The following is a 17,233-nucleotide window of genomic DNA, read 5'->3' on the forward strand; positions in this document are numbered from 1 at the left end:
GGAGAGCACTTGTGATGAGCATTACCTAATTGTATGTAAGTGATGAATCACTAAATTCTACACCTGAAACTAATATTACACTGTACATTAACTAATTGGAATTTAAATTAAAACTTGAAAAAGATTTTAAAAATCAACAGAAATTGTATAATTTTTCAGAAATAATTTATTCATATGCTGCTCCTTGGTTAGACATTTGAGCTACCCAAAGACTTTAAGGGTAGACTGAGGGGAATAAAAATGTAGATTCTTTCCCTCTCAGTGTTCTTTGTACATTTATTTTTTACATTCTCACTACACACATTAAGGCATATAGAATTTGTCCCAGGACCTCCCTTCTGGGTGAAATTATACAGGCTTAGGATTTTCCATACCCCCTGCTTTGGCAGTGGCTATATGCTCAAAAATCCAGGGGTTTGGTTTGTTCTGTTCTCATACCTCTTGATCTTTCCACATCTTCCCTAGAGTCTTGTACACACAGCCTTCAATGAGAAGGGCAATTTGTGGGCAACCTGATCAAGGAAACCTGTACCTCTTTGAATTTACAATGCCCTCCCATCTCCATATGAGATGGCCAACCTTCACAGGAATCACATTGCTGCCAAAAGAAGTTTTGCCTTCCCACATGTGCTGTCTCATACCCTTGCAGGTGATGAGCTTAAAAGGGGCTGATGCTCTCCATATGGCAAACATATTTATGGGGTCCATATAGTGTTCATTGTTAGGTGCATCATTTCAAAATGGCCCCAGTGGAGGTAACCACCACCAAGTGCCAAGATCGCAAAACTGCTTCCTGAGCTTCTCAGGAATAGACACATCTTCAAAAGTTGCCACTGAGAGTAGCATCTGTAGTCCAGAAATGGTAGGTGGGGCTGTCCAAGAATCTGACAGTGTTTCTCACAGTGTTGCTCAAGCCAGTGGCTGCCACATGGTCACCTGCATCTGGAAGCACAAGACTCCCCACCGAGACTCTAACATATTTTTTTTTCCAATTTATTTATTTTCAGAAAAACAGTATTCATTATTTTTTCACCATGCCCAGTACTCCATGCAAGCCGTGCCCTCTATAATACCCACCACCTGGTACCCCAACCTCCCACCCCTCTGCCACTTCAAACCCCTCAGATTGTTTTTCAGAGTCCATAGTCTCTCATGGTTCACCACCCCTTCCAATTTACCCAAAAGCACATACCCTCCCCAATGTCCATAACCCTACCCCCCTTCTCCCAACCCCCCTCTCCCCAGCAACCCACAGTTTGTTTCGTGAGATTAAGAGTCACTTATGGTTTGTCTCCCTCCCTATCCCATCTTGTTTCATGGATTCTTCTCCTACCCACTTAAGCCCCCATGTTGCATCACTACTTCCTCATATCAGGGAGATCATATGATAGTTCTCTTTCTCCGCTTGACTTATTTCGCTAAGCATGATACGCTCTAGTTCCATCCATGTTGTCGCAAATGGCAAGATTTCGTTTCTTTTGATGGCTGCATAGTATTCCATTGTGTATATATACCACATCTTCTTGATCCATTCATCTGTTGATGGACATCTAGGTTCTTTCCATAGTTGGGCTATTGTGGACATTGCTGCTATAAACATTCGGGTGCACGTGCCCCTTTGGATCACTACGTTTGTATCTTTAGGGTAAATACCCAGTAGGGCAATTGCTGGGTCATAGAGCAGTTCTATTTTCAACACTTTGAGGAACCTCCATGCTGTTTTCCAGAGTGGTTGCACCAGCTTGCATTCCCACCAACAGTGTAGGAGGGTTCCCCTTTCTCCGCATCCTCGCCAGCATCTGTCATTTCCTGACTTGTTGATTTTAGCCATTCTGACTGGTGTGAGGTGATATCTCATTGTGGTTTTGATTTGTATTTCCCTGATGCCGAGTGATATGGAGCACTTTTTCATGTGTCTGTTGGCCATCTGGATGTCTTCTTTGCAGAAACGTCTGTTCATGTCCTCTGCCCATTTCTTGATTGGATTATTTGTTCTTTGGGTGTTGAGTTTATTAAGTTCTTTATAGATTTTGGACACTAGTCCTTTATCTGATATGTCGTTTGCAAATATCTTCTCCCATTCTGTCAGTTGTCTTTTGATTTTGTTAACTGTTTCCTTTGCTGTGCAAAAGCTTTTGATCTTGATGAAATCCCAACAGTTCATTTTTGCCTTTGCTTCCCTTGCTTGGCGATGTTCCTAGGAAGATGTTGCTGTGGCTGAGGTCGAAGAGGTTGCTGCCTGTGTTCTCCTCAAGGATTTGGATGGATTCCTTTCTCATATTGAGGTCCTTAATCCATTTTGAGTTTATTTTCGTGTGTGGTGTAAGGAAATGGTCCAATTTCATTTTTCTGCACGTGGCTGTCCAATTTTCCCAACACCATTTATTAAAGAGGCTGTCTTTTTTCCATTGGACATTCTTTCCTGCTTTGTCAAAGATTAGTTGACCATAGAGTTGAGGGTCTATTTCTGGGCTCTCTATTCTGTTCCATTGATCTATGTGTCTGTTTTTGTGCCAGTACCATGCTGCCTTGATGATGACAGCTTTGTAATAGAGCTTGAAGTCCGGAATTGTGATGCCACCAACTTTGGCTTTCTTTTTCAATATCCCTTTGGTTATTCGAGGTCTTTTCTGGTTCCATATAAATTTTAAAATTATTTGTTCCATTTCTTTGAAAAAGATGGATGGTACTTTGATAGGAATTGCATTAAATGTGTATATTGCTTTAGGTAGCATAGACATTTTCACAATATTTATTCTTCCAATCCAGGAGCATGGAATATTTTTCCATTTCTTTGTGTCTTCCTCAATTTCTTTCATGAGTACTTTATAGTTTTCTGAGTATAGATTCTTAGCCTCTTTGGTTAGGTTTATTCCTAGGTATCTTATGGTTTGGGGTGCAATTGTAAATGGGATTGACTCCTTAATTTCTCTTTCTTCTGTCTTGTTGTTGGTGTAGAGAAATGCAACTGATTTCTGTGCATTGATGTTATATCCTGACACTTTACTGAATTCCTGTACAAGTTCTAGCAGTTTTGGAGTGGAGTCTTTTGGGTTTTCCACATAGAGTATCATATCATCTGCGAAGAGTGATAATTTGACTTCTTCTTTGCCGATTTGGATGCCTTTAATTTCCTTTTGTTGTCTGATTGCTGAGGCTAGGACTTCTAGTACTATGTTGAATAGCAGTGGTGATAATGGACATCCCTGCCGTGTTCCTGACCTTAGTGGAAAAGCTTTCAGTTTTTCTCCATTGAGAATGATATTTGTGGTGGGGTTTTCATAGATGGCTTTGATGATATTGAGGTATGTGCCCTCTATCCCTACACTTTGAAGAGTTTTGATCAGGAAGGGATGCTGTACTTTGTCAAATGCTTTTTCTGCATCTATTGAGAGTATCATATGGTTCTTGTTCTTTCTTTTATTGATGGGTTGTATCACATTGACTGATTTGCGGATGTTTAACCAACCTTGCAGCCCTGGGATAAATCCCACTTGGTCGTGGTGAATAATCCTTTTAATGTACTGTTGAATCCTATTGGCTAGTATTTTGGTGAGAATTTTCGCATCTGTGTTCATCAAGGATATTGGTCTATAGCTCTCTTTTTTGATGGGATCCTTGTCTGGTTTTGGGATCAAGGTGATGTTGGCCTCATAAAATGAGTTTGGAAGTTTTCCTTCCATTTCTATTTTTTGGAACAGTTTCAGGAGAATAGGAATTAGTTCTTCTTTAAATGTTTGGTAGAATTCCCCGGGGAAGCCGTCTGGCCCTGGACTTTTGTTTGTTTGGAGATTTTTAATGACTGTTTCAATCTCCTTACTGGTTATGGGTCTGTTCAGGCTTTCTATTTCTTCCTGGTTCAATTTTGGTAGTTTATGTGTTTCTAGGAATGCATCCATTTCTTCCAGGTTGTCAAATTTGTTGGTGTAGAGTTGCTCATAGTATGTTCTTATAATAGTTTGTATTTCTTTGATGTTAGTTGTGATCTCTCCTCTTTCATTCATGATTTTATTTATTTGGGTCCTTTCTCTTTTCTTTTTGATAAATCTGGCCAGGGGTTTATCAATTTTATTAATTCTTTCAAAGAACCAGCTCCTAGTTTTGTTGATTTGTTCTATTGTTTTTTTGGTTTCTATTTCATTGATTTCTGCTCTGATCTTTATGATTTCTCTTCTCCTGCTGGGCTTAGGGTTTCTTTCTTGTTCTTTCTCCAGCTCCTTTAGGTGTAGGGTTAGGTTGTGTACCTGAGACCTTTCTTGTTTCTTGAGAAAAGCTTGTACTGCTATATATTTTCCTCTCAGGACTGCCTTTGTTGTGTCCCACAGATTTTCAACCGTTGTATTTTCATTATCATTTGTTTCCATGATTTTTTTCAATTCTTCTTTAATTTCCCGGTTGACCCATTCATTCTTTAGAAGGATGCTGTTTAGTCTCCATGTATTTGGGTTCTTTCCAAACTTCCTCTTGTGGTTGAGTTCTAGCTTCAGAGCATTGTGGTCTGAAAATATGCAGGGAATGATCCCAATCTTTTGATATCGGTTGAGTCCTGATTTAGGACCGAGGATGTGATCTATTCTGGAGAATGTTCCATGTGCACTAGAGAAGAATGTGTATTCTGTTGCTTTGGGATGAAATGTTCTGAATATATCTGTGATGTCCATCTCATCCAGTGTATCATTTAAGGCCTTTATTTCCCTGTTGATCTTTTGCTTGGATGATCTGTCCATTTCAGTGAGGGGAGTGTTAAAGTCCCCTACTATTATTGTATTATTGTTGATGTGTTTCTTTGATTTTGTTATTAATCGGTTTATATAGTTGGCTGCTCCCACGTTGGGGGCATAGATATTTAAAATTGTTAGATCTTCTTGTTGGACAGACCCTTTGAGTATGATATAGTGTCCTTCCTCATCTCTTATTATAGTCTTTGGCTTAAAATCTAATTGATCTGATATAAGAATTGCCACTCCTGCTTTTTTCTGATGTGCATTAGCATGGTAAATTCTTTTCCACCCCCTCACTTTAAATTTGGAGGTGTCTTCGGGCTTAAAATGAATTTCTTGGAGGCAACATATAGATGGGTTTTGTTTTTTTATCCATTCTGATACCCTGTGTCTTTTGATTGGGGCATTTAGCCCATTAACATTCAGGGTAACTATTGAGAGATATGATTTTAGTGCCATTTTATTGCCTATAAGGTGACTGTTACTGTATATTGTCTCTGTTCCTTTCTGATCTACCACTTGTAGGCTCTCTCTTTGCTTAGAGGACCCCTTTCAGTATTTCCTGTAGAGCTGGTTTGGTATTTGCAAATTCTTTCAGTTTTTGTTTGTCCTGGAAGCTTTTAATCTCTCCTTCTATTTTCAATGATAGCCTAGCTGGATATAGTATTCTTGGCTGCATGTTTTTCTCGTTTAGTGCTCTGAAAATATCATGCCAGCTCTTTCTGGCCTGCCAGGTCTCTGTGGATAAGTCAGCTGCCAATCTAATACTTTTACCATTGTATGTTACAGACTTCTTTTCCCGGGCTGCTTTCAGGATTTGCTCTTTGTCACTAAGGCTTGTAAATTTTACTATTAAGTGACGGGGTGTGGGCCTATTCTTATTGATTTTGAGGGGCGTTCTCTGAACCTCCTGAATTTTGATGCTCGTTCCCTTTGCCATATTGGGGAAATTCTCCCCAATAATTCTCTCCAGTATACCTTCTGTTCCCCTCTCTCTTTCTTCTTCTTCTGGAATCCCAATTATTCTAATGTTGTTTCGTCTTATGGTGTCACTTATCTCTCGAATTCTCCCCTCATGGTCCAGTAGCTGTTTGTCCCTCTTTTGCTCAGCTTCTTTATTCTCTGTCATTTGGTCTTCTAGATCGCTAATTCTTTCTTCTGACTCATTTATCCTAGCAGTGAGAGCCTCCATTTTTGATTGAACCTCATTAATAGCTTTTTTGATTTCAACTTGGTTAGATTTTAGTTCTTTTATTTCTCCAGAAAGGGCTTTTATATCTCTGGAGAGGGTTTCTCTAATATCTTCCATGCTTTTTTCAAGCCCGGCTAGAACCTTAAGAATTGTCATTTTGAACTCTAGATCTGACATATTACCAATGTCTGCATTGATTAGGTCCCTAGCCTTCGGTACTGCCTCTTGTTCTTTTTTTTTGTTGTGAATTTTTCCGCCTTGTCATTTTGTCCAGCTAAGAGTATATGAAGGAGCAAGTAAAATACTAAAAGGGTGGCAACAATCCCAGGAAAATATGCTTTAATCTAATCAGAAGAGATCCCAAATCGTGAGGGGGGATTTCTCCCCCCTCACGATTGGGTGAGGGATCTCCTCTGATTGGGATCTCTTCTGATTGGGATCTCCCAATCTCTTCTGATTGGGGTCTCTTCTGATTTGGGGATAAAAAGAGGTTCGAAAAGAAAGAAAGAAAAAAAAAGAATTTAAAAAAGAGATTGAAGAGATTGGGATCTCTTCTGATTTGGGGATAAAAAGAGGTTCAAAAATAAAGAAAGAAAAAAAAGAATTAAAAAAAAACGAATAAAAAAAGTATAAAAAAGAAAAAATATATGTATATATATTATATAAACTAGTTAAAAATGTTAAAAAAGAAAAGGGTAAAAGTTTACAAAAAATTTTAGCAGAAGAAGAGAAAAAAAATGAAAAAGAAAAAAAATTAAATTAACTGCAAGACTAAAAAATCACAGGGAGAAAGCCATGAGTTCCGTGGTTTGTTTTCTCCTCCTCTGGAATTCTGCTGCTCTCCTTGGTATTGAAACTGCACTCCTTGGTAGGTGAACTTGGTCTTGCCTGGATTTCTTGTTGATCTTCTGGGGGAGGGGCCTGTTGTAGTGATTCTCAAGTGTCTTTGTCCCAGGCGGAATTGCACCACCCTTAGCAGGGGCCGGGCTGAGTGAATCGCTGGGCTTTGCTTTCAGGAGCTTTTGCTCCCTGAGCGCTTTCCGTAGAGTTCCGGAGGACGGGAACACAAATGGCGGCCTCCTGGTCTCCGGCCTGGAGGAGCCGAAAGCCCGGGGCCCCGCTCCCCAGTGCGCCCTCAGCGAACAGCTCCTAGTAACTCCCGTCTGCCCAACCTCCGGCCGTGCTCCGAGCTCACCGAGTCCACGACTGGCTCAAGGCAACACCGAGCTGCAAGCTTACTGTCAGCTCTGTCTCTGTAGCCGGCTTTCCCGTTCCAATATCCGCAAGCTCTGCAACACTCAGACACTCCCGATCTTTCCGTGACCCTGCGAGACCCGAGGCCACGCTGACCCCGCGTGGGCTTCACCCCGGTTTAGCCTCTGGAGCGATGTCCCTCAGTGGCACAGACTTTTAAAAGTCCCGATTTTGTGCTCCGTTGCTCCGCCGCTTGCCAGGAGCCGGCCCCTCCCCCCGGCGTCTATCTTTCCGTCGCTTTGGATTTACTTCTCCGCCAGTCCTACCTTTCAGAAAGTGGTTGTTTTTCTGTTTCGAGAATTGCTGTTCTTCTCTTCGATCCGCCGACAGATTTGCAGGTGTTTGCAATCTTTAGATAAGCTATCTAGCTGATCTCCTGCTAGCTGAAGTAGTCTCAGCCTGCTACTTCTCCGCCATCTTGACTCCTCCCCCCTAACATATTTTTAATTGTTAGTGAGTCACACACATTTACATGTTTATTGACCATATGTAATTTTCTTCTATGATTTTCTAGCTCATATTTTTTATCAGTTTATAACAATATATATTCATCTTTGCATATCTCATGCCTTATATAGAACTTAGCACAGAGCAGTTATTCAACAAATAACATATTTTTGGTTGTAAAAATATGTTATCCATCCCCACAGGACACAGTTCTAAGTTTTAATCTTGGTTGCCATGAATTTACATCTAACTTTGGGAAAACCAAATTCTTGGAATCTGAAAATGCTGTCCACAATCAGACCCCTAGTAGCCCTGATACTATATATCCTAAAGTTTGAGACTTGAGAGAGAATATCTCCTATATAAAAATTTTCTAAAGAATAGACCAAGAAGAAGAGCAGGGCCCATTTACCTGATACCATTGGGAGGTACCACAAGGTTGGTCTGTACCCAAACCTTGGTCTGCCAGAAGCCCAACAGCCATCTTCCTTAAAACAATCATCATACCTTAACAAGTCTTAGAGTAATCAAGACCAACTATGTTTTCTATGGGATATTTAGGAAAATAGAAAGACATTTCCTATCAAAATTTCATTGGATTCATATTTTAAAGAAGTCTTGGTCAACCCAGACCATGCAGAAAAATCCCTAAAGGAACATCTTTTAATGATTCTTTTTAATATATATTAATTAATGTATATAATATACATAATATATGTAATTTATATTATGTTTACTTTTAATGTTTATAAGAACATATACTAGTATTTTCTCTCTTTTTAAAATAAGGATATTTTTCTGATATTAAAGAATTTTCTAATAATGGAACCCAATCTTATAACATTGTGCCTATAAGAAAGAGAGCCTCATGTGTCTGTTGCACAAGATGTCCTTGGGAATCATTTGAACCATCATTCAAGAGTTAGGAGACCCTCTAGGAAAAAAAATCTCATGGCATTCTATTATCTACCTTGATATACTGCCAAGTTTTCACAAGAATTATCACATTTATTCTTTACATTAACTTGTGAGAAAGAGCAAAACAAAAACAAACTATATATTTTTTAGTTCAATGGGACCATTAATTAGAAGATACAGCATGTATTTAATAACAACTTTTTGGGATATATATATATATATATATATATATATATAAACACTCCCATATTAAATATATACATTTTTAAATGTTTCCAGAATTCAGAAAAGCAAGAAAGATATGTTCTTTGTTTGTTTGTTTGTTACTTTAGCATCAGGGAACCATGATGGCACTAGCTCTTTTTTATATGGGAAAACAGAAGTGGAATTCCTTACCTAAAGAATCAAGATACAAGTGAGTATTTCCTTGGCTCAGTGCTTTCGTATGACAGCTTTGCTGGAGCAAAGGGAGTAAAAGAAGAGTATATAGTTTGAAGTTAGGTCAGCAAGAGGGGAGGAGGACCCAGGAAGAAAGGAGGGGGAGCTGAGAATTTGGGCCATGAGCTAGTCAGACTCTGCCTGGCTGTGATTTTGCGTTTAGCCACTTATTTCTGACCACAGGTTACTATTCTAGGCTTTCCAAGCCATAAGCACAATCTGTATGGCCTTTTTATTTTCTTTTAACATTCTGTTCCCAGCACTTTGCTTCAACTTCAGACACCAGTCATTTCCCCTATTCCTACCAGATATACCCACCAGAATGTTTGTATTTTTTTTTTTTAAGATTTATTTTGTTTGTGGGGTGCCTGGGTTGCTCAGTTGGTTGAACGACTGCCTTCAGCTCAGGCCATGATCTTGGAGTCCTAGGATCAAGCCCTGAATCGGGCTTCCTGATCAGGGAGTCTGCTTCTCCCTCTGACCTTCCCCCTCTCATGCTCTCTCTCTCATCTGTATCTCTCCCTCTCTCAAATAAATAAAATCTTAAAAAAAAAACATTTATTTTGTTTATTTAGAGATAGAGAAAGAGCAAGAGAGGCAGGGAGAGGCAGAGGGAAAGGGCAAGAGACTCAAGCAGACACTTCATTGAGCACAAGCCTGATGTGAGGCTCAATCTCATGACCCTGTATCGGGACCGGAGCAGAAACCAAGAGTTGGCTGCTCAATGGACTGCACACCCACGTGCCTCAGAATGTTTGTATTCTAAGAGAGACTGAAAGACTCTTGACTTGAAGACATTTTTGGCTAGATTCAATATGTGCCCTTAGAGTTATAACTAAAGACATACAAACTGTGACCTTGGTAGTCTCCTTAACAAATGTGCCAGCTTGTCCTTCGGTGGTGACTGGATGGCTTATTTAATGGCACTGTCTTAACTGCAACAGCTGAAATTCTGTGTAGCAATGCTTCTCTCACAAGGATTTGCAGTGCCCATTTTAGCTTTGGAATCTTGCAGCCATTGGCCTCTGTCCTTAAACAGCCAAGACAGGCGATCCAGAACACAGTGGCTTAAGACCTCAGGTTTGCTTCAGAGAGCTCTGCCTGCTTCTCTCAGGGGTCCTCATGTTGCAGTCTGAGCATCAGCCAGCACTCAAGCGTCGGTGACGCATCCAGGGGCGTGGAGCTGTCCCTGTGATAAGGAAGAACTCAACAGAGACGTGATTTTCCCTGTTGTAAATTCGGCCACGATCTGCTGCCCAATTTCCTCTCCTCTCAGCCCAGCATTTCAAGAGAATAGAGACTCTCTGTCTGATAAAGTTTTTTCTTTGCCCACATGAAAGGGTATGAAGCAATTGCAAGCTTGCTAAAGAGCTGTTGTCTGTGGAGATAACCACAGCTTCAGTTTTTGGGCCACCAGCCCCTATGGCTGCCTTTCTTCCTACCATCCGTTTGAGCAGGAACAGTAGTTTGTGCCAACTCCAGAACTTCAAGCATGTCATTTCTGAAACCACAACAAGTCTCTTAAGCTTCCTGAACAAAGGGTTCAGAGTGGAAAGCCCTGAAGTTCTTTTGGGCCTCCTAAAACCACAAAGCTGATTACTGAACAAAGCCCCAAGCATCTGAACACATGGGTGCCTTTCTTGGAGCTCATCTCAGAACATGAAAAACAGTTGAGAGCAGTGACTAGGGAAGGGCTGGGGGTGGGGTAGAGAGTCTGCCTTCTCTGCTCAGAGCAGTAACACCATCTAGACCATCTGCCCCAGTGATGGTTCACAACTCTGTCAAGCAAAAGGACCCCCTTGTAATATCAAATCTTAACAATGGTATTGTTAGTAGAATCTAACTAAGAAAATATATAATGAGGAAATGCTAGTTTGAACTCAGTGTTCTTTTACATAAATCTATATTTTGCTAGTTCTAGTCATCCTTACATTTTAAAAAAATATTAGTACGTTTGCACAAAACATTAATTTTCCCTCCTGAGATTGTGCATTTAGAAGCTAGATTCGTGGACACTTTGCAATAACTCCATGGACCACTAGGGGTCCCACCAGAAGCTAGGAAACACTGACAGATGGGAACTATTCATCACTGCAAGAACTCAACTACACCCAGTTAACTGCAAGCCCTTCTGGAAGAGAATGGACTATGCATTTGGATGCCTCACAGTTCGGTGTTTATTTATGAGTCTAAAATTTCTAGGATAAATTCCTCTTGGAATCTAATGTCAGGAACTATCTTGAGTCATTTAAAACTTTGCCTCGGTTTTATTGAGATAGAATTTTCAAACAACATTGTGTGAGTTTATGGTGTCCAGCATGTTGATTTCATACATATGGTAAAATGATTCCCACCACAGCATTAGCTAAAAACTCCAACAAGTCACAGAAACTATGTGAAGGACATTGTATTTCCTTCTCTCGTGTAATGCACACTCTATTATTTCCTGTATTTCCAGTTTTTCCTTAGCTAGGAGGAAATTGAGAGCTAAATGCTATGCTCAGTTGTGACAATCACCTGGTGCCTCTGTCCCTGAACTTTGTGCTTACTCCTCAGCATTGTTAGTTTTCCTTTTTATTTTCCAAGCATCTCTCTAACTGTGATCTTCATGACAGGCCTCCTCACCTCATGGAAATTAGAGAGGCATAAATTATAAACAAGCACCAAGGCCCTCATTTGGCTGTCAGCCTCCAAGGTAGTAAAAAGAGTAAAATGCTCCCCAGAGGAATTTCTTCTGGGCCACTGAGCTATTCTGCCATCTCCTCTGCCAAGTGTCCGTGTGTGGACTAGTATCATCCAAATTCCGAGGCCACACTTCTCCAAGATGATAGGGAGCCCAAGGTTAGTGGCGGCTGAGAAGTGTGACTCTCTCTCACAACACGGACCCTTCACAAGGCCTCAAAACAAAGCAAAATGAAACAAAACAAACCAAGCAAAATCAAAGGAATTCAAGAGAGCTGACAAAAACAGATGAGCAGCAAAAGCAGCTCCTACAAGATCCCAGCGGCTGCCGCCAACATTCTCACTGGCAGGATCTTCGTACTACTCTTCCAGCAAACTTTTCTATTTTATTTCTTATCTGACCTGTTGTCCCTTGCCTTGTTGCACTCTCACCTGTTTTCCTTCCTTCCCAACCGGCCTCTTTCTGTCACTGTACTAAACCATCTTACCACCAGGGAGCAGTGCAGTTAAAGGAACTGGCTCAAGGGGTTTGCAGCTCTAGACTAGGAAGTATTAGTGATAAAATTATGCCATAAATTTGTCTTTCTCCATGATTCTTTTTTTTACATTTCCACTTTAAACTTAAATTGTGGTGATATTTCCACTTGTAAATCTACATTCATATCAATGTTTTAATAAATAGGACTGTCTTGGATTCTGTCAAAGTCCTCTTTACTGTAAGATGCCATTTAACAACAGTTGGTGCTATGACGTATATATCAAAATACAGACCCAGAGGCAATTATATTCCACTTCAGCTTTCTTTGGGTACGAGCCACAAAGTTTTAATAATGAAGTATTTCTTAGAATTAAACCCCTTCAGATAGTGTTGTCAGTTTTGCAAGGTAAGGGGTTCTCTGAACTTGAAAGGAAGCTATTGTCCTGTGGGTAAGAAGTACTTCCAGTCTGCTCAGTAAGTGCCCCCTTTGTTATAAATAAAGACCCTTGGAATTTGATCTGTGTGTTGGGGTTCTCGTTAGACCCCTCCACGGCAGCTTTGACAGGCTCCAGCTTCTACAGGGAACAAGGTGACTCCTAGCCCTTGCCTCAGGGGCAGGGGCTTTATTCCATTATCCCTAAGCATCTTCTATTACAATGTGCATATACTTTGCTTTGCTTTGTTTTTAAGAGTTTGTTACTATCAATAAAGGTACAGGCAAAGGAGGGTAAGTATTATGATACACATAGCCACTGCGCAGTTATTAATTCAAACTGTGATTACTATTTAGCCCTTAAAGACCAGAGGATTACTAGGCATTTCCCAGAAAACAGAGCTAAAAAATAGGCCAGCAGTTCTTCTTCAGATCAGAAGAAAGCACCAGTCACTACCAAGGAATTTGGCCTTTGCTCCTCAGAAAGAAACCTGAACTGACGAAGAGACTTAGGATTTCACTAAGGTAGATGGTTCCAGAAAAAAGTGTTGAGAAATATTTGAAAAAGAAAATAAGAATGATTTGATATTCAAGTATGGTGAAATTTTTCAGATATCTTACATTGGTATATAAAGATTCAGTGAGATTGGAAGAACTAGACTTATTGCAGTGATTATTTCACAATATATACAAATACTGAATTATGTTGTACATCTAAATTTAATTATAATGCTATTTGCCAATTATATCTCAGTTTTTTCAAAAAAAAGTTGAACTTCCTGAAAAAAAAAATATTGAAAAGGTCAAGTTGCTGGGTAATTAAGGGCAGAGCAAAGGATACAAGCACCTCTGCCACCTAGGTTCTATGGGAGGATAGGAACATAGCTTAGATGGGTGCCTTATTCCAAGATACAACACCATCTCCTGCCGTAAAAATGGGAAGTTGTTTTTTTTTTTTTTTTCTTCAGATAAAGTCAGTTAGCTAGCACAGAGCATCACTCTACTTACCAGGTAAAGTTAGGATAAACTACATGTGGCAAATGGCACTATCAAACTGTCTTACTTGAGGACTAGTTATAGCTCATCTTAAAAATATGTATGTAACTGGGGATGAGATCTTTCTGCCTCTGAAATCTTTCAGCAGTTTGCCTGTGATGTGCATTCAGTTTTAATGTTTATTCAACAATGAAATGGTTTTCTTTCCCTAAAAGACAAGAAAAAGAAAACAGTTTAGTAAAGAATACAAAAGGAGGTTATGGGGGGAGTGCACTAAATATGGGCACTGCATTTATACAGGCGCCCTATGAGGTAGGTATTATTTTTACTAACATTAAAACTCTTATATAAAGGAAAAAATGAGTAAGGAAAAGTAAGTAATTTTCCTTGAGTTTCCCTGTGAAAGACATTGGATTCTAATCCAGCCCATGTTCTTAATGCTACCACCCTTTCTGACTCCAGAGTTTGCATTCCTAACCATGATGCTGCCCTGTCTCCAGAAGGGAATATAAATCTAGATCAATTTAAGGAAAGACAAGACAGAGGCTCAGGGAGGTGGTCCTGGATCTAACTTCTCAGCATTCCTGCTACACTGATACATGACTACAATTTATTTTAGCTTCTCTGGTAATAAGTCTCTCTTATTTTATTCCAGTTCTATGTGCTTGAGGGTCTTTCAGAATAGACATGGCATTACTTCTCAAGTGAACCAGACTTCAGCATAGAGAAACCATTCAGTAGATATATTCAGTTTTGTGACCAAAACTTGGGAATAATGATATCTGTAAACAGTTTGATGACAAGTTCTCCTATGGAAACTAAAATAAATAACAGCCATCTTCATCACTTCAGTCAATACGATGTAAAAAAAATTGCACACATTATGGAAGAAGGCAAGCATACCGTTTAATGAGAGGAAAATCATCATCAAGCATTTCTGTTTAGTGAGAGGGAAATGTCTGTTGAAAGAACTCACGTCAGAAACAACTGTGGTGATTCAGAATTGGTATCAGAAATAACTGCAGATACATACAATGAAGGGAATCTTAACAATTAATATCACCCATGTATAGAGGTTAAGGAAACCACAAAGACGGAATAGGGAAGCTGTAGGTTATACTAACTAGATAACAATGGCCACACATTATTCCACAGGGGTAAAATTTCAATTTAACCAGAAGAGTGAATCCAGTGTCACATTAAATGACCCAGAATTATCATGAATATAGACTATTGGGTCATGTAGAACTGACTTGGTGCATATCCATACTCTTAAACTCTTGTGTCTGATTTGTAAATTCTTTCTCTTTCTCTTGTTGCTGACAGGTTGCAGTGATGTGCCTGTTTTGAGCATTTACTACCTATGGTAGACACATCGTGTGAAGAGTGCCTAACTCCCTGTGGTCACCTCAACTTCTTCCCGATACACAGGAACAGGATCCTAGAAGAAGCAAAGTTTGCTTATAATAACCTAGTGCGTGGAAACAGCTGATTGCATGGACAGCCCACCTGACTAGGTTGATCAATGGTCCCTCCCAGGGAATGTGGAGTCTGGAACCAGAGTGAGTGTTAAACTCTCTGCGAGTCTGTGATTGTAATACATATACTTGAGAGCAATGAGAAGCCATTATATGGCCTGTACCCTAAACCCTATGTAAAGTAGATGCTTAAGAAATAAGAGGCAGTGAAAAAGTGTGCAAGGATTCACAAAGAACTTCTCGTTACCAATTCCATTCCTTCTTGAGGTCCAGAATATTCCTGTCCTTAGGTTCTATAAGACATTACCAAATTTTGATAATAATCTCTGCTTTCCCCTCCTAAATTGGTATAGTGGACATCTGTTGATGCTTCTCATCATCTATTCTTTATTTCTTCCTCCCTAACAACTCCCCTAATTTCTAGTTATATGTTTTTTGTTTTTGTTTTTTAAGATTATTTATTTATTTATTTATTTGACAGAGAGAGACTGAGAGAGAGAGAGAGACAGTGAAACAGGGGACATAAGCATGAGGAATGGGAGAGGGAGCAGCAGGCTTCCCACGGAGTAGGGAACCTGATGCGGGGCTCGATCCCAGGATACCGGGATCATGACCTGAACTGAAGGCAGATGCGTAATGACCACCCACGTGCCCCCTAATTTCCAGTTATATGTTTTAATTAGAACCAGTCCTAATCCTTGGCTTCAGAATGGACCCAGACTGAAGCCCATCAGAGCACCCCATTCTCCTGTATAGAGTTATTGACGCAGAAGTGAGCACATGACCTCATTTGTTCTAATTCAGTTTAAAAGAATTTCCTAGGAGGTTTTGAGAAAAAAGTTTCCTTTCTTATTCTTAGGACTTAGCAAAAAAGATGGCCATTGGACATAAAAGAGATATTTAACTGTCAGGTGCTTCTGACAATTCCTTATAACTGTAAGGAAAGTCAGATTTAAGATAAAGCCAAAACCATGCAGGAAAAAAGAAAAGAAACTAGGTCCTTGGTGAGAACCTGGGTCACACTTTGTCTGAAGCCTGTAGACATGTCACTTTCATGTACAGTACTTTTTTTTATTTTTAAAGTCTATTTGAGTTATATTTTTAGTTGTAATGAACAACATGCTAATTGATAAGCACTTTTAAGTTGTTTGCAACAAAAGAACAGTAATTTTGTAGTATTCAATGACTTAATCTGAGCTAAAGCATATGAAAGAGTCAGAATAATTGGGCATTGAGGAGAGACCCAAGGAAATCTTCTACTAAATAAAGTACTCATTTGGTGTGTGTGTTATTAAATATTATTTTTACTTGTTCTGAGGCCTTTGGGGGTTACTTCCTGACTTTTTATTTTCTCAAAAAGCTAGACTCTCAAATAAAGGAATGCAGATAAATCCCAGTATATTTTACTGACAGAGGAGCCTTTAGAAAATGAACTAATTCAACATCCTCATTTTATGCGTACCATAAAAATTACTGCACACCCTCAAACACAAGTGTAGCAGGCTTTGGAATATAACATTTCCCCTTACCTTGAGATTTCAGCTAAAATACAAAGCTACATTCAATAGTCACTAGATAAATCCCAGCATGACTTGCTGAGAAATATCCAACCTCGTTCAGTGACCTTTACCCCCAACACCCCCAACACACTGTATAAAAGTAAACTAAGAATTCCCCAGGAAGAGAATTCTTTGCAGAGTTCATAGTAAAGAAGGTATTTCCCCTATTCTCCGTGTGAGGAAAGATATGAGCTACATGTTCCCCAAGTGCATTTGGGAGGCCTCAAAAGAAGTTTTTTAGAGGCAAGTGTTACCTGCCAGAACAGAACAGGTTCTCTGACCCCACATCTCTTGGTTTAGCACTTGCCATGTGCTGCTAACACCAGAGTGCCCAAGTGGATGAGCTTTGGGATCAAACTCAGGTGTGCTCCCAGGAGCTTAGGGGCACATGTGAATAAGAAAAAAGAGTAGCCGAAGAGGGTAGGTAGGACAAGAGAAGAAAGCAGCAGTAGGACTGGGCAGAGCAAAGATGCCAAATGTTCGCCAGGCCAGTTTTGGGTGAATAGGTGGTGGAATGGTCACATTAAGAGCCATTTCTAAAGGGCTCCAACCCGAAGTCTGTCCACTGGAGTGAGGGAATCATGGCAGAACAAGGTCACATGTGGTCACCACCAGGGATAGAAGCTGATGAGATATC

The 17,233-nt window shown here is 39.9% G+C and overlaps 1 pseudogene; it reads right to left on the reverse strand.

Moving 5' to 3' along the window:
- Positions 1 to 348: 348 nt before the first annotated feature.
- Positions 349 to 17,233, reverse strand: part of LOC122890263 — a 36,736-nt pseudogene continuing 19,851 nt past the window's right edge.

This window comes from Neovison vison, chromosome 11 (assembly GCF_020171115.1).
Source record: "Neovison vison isolate M4711 chromosome 11, ASM_NN_V1, whole genome shotgun sequence".
Classification (NCBI taxonomy): Eukaryota; Metazoa; Chordata; class Mammalia; order Carnivora; family Mustelidae; genus Neogale; species Neogale vison.